Source organism: Diabrotica virgifera, chromosome 7 (genome assembly GCF_917563875.1).
Source record: "Diabrotica virgifera virgifera chromosome 7, PGI_DIABVI_V3a".
Lineage (NCBI taxonomy): Eukaryota > Metazoa > Arthropoda > Insecta > Coleoptera > Chrysomelidae > Diabrotica > Diabrotica virgifera.
In genome coordinates this window covers 179620843-179623207 of record NC_065449.1, presented here as the reverse complement: position 1 = coordinate 179623207, position 2365 = coordinate 179620843, and the positions used below count along the sequence as shown (strand labels likewise).

At 32.7% G+C, this 2365-nt stretch overlaps 1 non-coding gene across 1 annotated transcript; it reads right to left on the bottom strand.

The window, feature by feature from the left end:
* Trnaw-cca (transfer RNA tryptophan (anticodon CCA)) lies at positions 1 to 72 on the bottom strand. The gene has a single exon. It is a non-coding gene; the product is annotated as a tRNA-Trp (tRNA).
* Positions 73 to 2365: the final 2293 nt, after the last annotated feature.

Here is a 2365-nt window from a genome sequence, read left to right as displayed (position 1 = left end):
TGACCCCGACGTGATTTGAACACGCAACCTTCTGATCTGGAGTCAGACGCGCTACCGTTGCGCCACGGAGTCTTGATAATCTACGTTTGTAGAATCGAAGCCAACGCCTTGGCCAAACTAATAATATTTTCAATAAAAGTTTTTTAAGAAAAATTTCAGTACTATGCTAACAAGAACAAGTTAATAATTTACGTCAGCTCACATAAAAATTTGAACCTATTCACTGCCGGCTTTCCAATTACATTATTACATATATGGATTTCCTTCGAGAAACCAAACGCAAAATATTGTTTATTATTATTTTTTGTAATTCACAAGAAGAGTTTCTTTCGGGTACGATGTTGTCTATGTTGTCTTTTTATGTACGATGTTTATGGACTAAGAGCTAGCAACGTCGGAAAAAAATCATTTTAAGACGGCTGATTCTTTCATATATTGTTCCCTATGCTTCCTCGAACACCGTACCGGCCATCTGGCTACACTGCGCAGCACACTTGTACAGGTAAACATATCGAGATTAAAATTATTATAAGACGAAAAATTTTTTTGTCATTACGTTTTAAACATTATTAGAAATATGAACTGTAATTGCAAGACATTGGTTTAAAAAGTAATGACAAAAAATTTTTTCGTCCTAAAATAATTTAAATGCAATATACAGGGTGATTTATGAGTGCGATAAAGCTCAGTAGATCCGCTATAGTAATAGATAACAATAAAAGTTAATAATAAAAATTGTGGTCAACTTTCTGCTTCACATTACGAAATTAGTTAGATTGTTACAGGATGTTCGATAACATAGTGGCAGACCAAACTTATGTTTTTTTAAATGGAACACCCTATATTTTATTTTATATTGGAAATCCTCTTAACTTCCCCATCACAAAAATATAAAGGTTTGTTATGTTATATAGGGCTTTTACAAAGTTATAACCAATTTTTATGAAAATCGTAACAAGTTCAGCTCCCTGTATAAATAAAAAAAAGCACAACAGCGATCGTTTATTGGTGCCATATTTTTTTGTTGATTGTCAAAATTTATAAAAATGGTTGATGTTGACAATTTTCTTTATATCGAAATGCTGTTGTGCTTATTTTTATTTATACATGTAGTGTAGGAAACAGAGGTTGAACCTTGCAAAATGGACACAAGTCCGGTTTTATTTTTTTTCTGGCATATAAAGGGGTGCTTATTATAAGACTAACTTTTTCTGAAAAAATTTCGCCCCGGAACCCCCCTTTTCACCCCTTTAAAGGGGGTAATTTATGGTTTTTGCAGATCGTAGCCCTTCCTGTAACTTTTACAAAAATTTTTTTTTATAGAAATATGAAGAGGACTATATTTTCTACGATTTATTTCCAACAGCATCTCTCTATCATCCACCGTTTAGCAAGGGTGGCGCCCCAAAGTTGACAAATTTTTAAAAAAGATGTTTTTAAAAAATATATATTTTTCCCTAACTGTAACGGAAATTAAAAAGAAATGCTGCGGAAATTATTCACAAATAGATGATTGATTTTTTGGTATAGGTTTCACTTAAGGATAATTGCCCTTTTTTTAATTACAGGGTGTTACATTTTAAAAAACCCCTTTTTATACCATCTGAACCGTTTATGCTAGAGTAAAAAGACTTTCAGCGATTACCCATGTACTGGTGTTATTTACAAATTTGTATAATGCACCCCCATTGTTTCCCCGGAACCACCCAAAAAAAAAGAAGAATTAATAAATAAAGTGATTTTATTGGAATCCTTCACACACAATGCCCTTCATTAATATGCTTCATATATCATTTTGTGCAAGTTATTATTATCCATGCATGGACACTAAAAGCGATTTCCTAGTGCAACCCCTGTAGCCAAAAACAATAAATAAAATGGGGGGTTGAAATTTTTTTTTTGTTTTTTGCTTTTTGATCCATATGGGCATATGCTTCATCAATAGTGCTTTTCAAAAATATATATGGTTATTGCAACATCCCTGCGCAAACCACCCCTATCCTTGAAAATATACTGCAGAAACTACCCCTATACCTTATCCAGCATGTTTTTACGATTTTCTCATTACCTATTAATTTTTTTTAAACAAAACTTATACAAGGTTAAAGACCACTATTTACTCTAAAAATTAGGTCCTATTCATTTTTTTCGTTTAAGCAACCGTTACGGCACAGTGGCGCCGTAAACCTCATATATGCTTTGACGGGCTCCAGTTTTTGTTTATTTTTTCGTCATCTGTTTGTTTTATTGATAAAGTACTTATGTAAAATAAAACAACACAGTGTAATCTACAAATCATGACCTATGCACATTTTACATTCTTTGCTCCCCAAAGCTACAGTGGTGGCCCAAAATAAATTTTTTC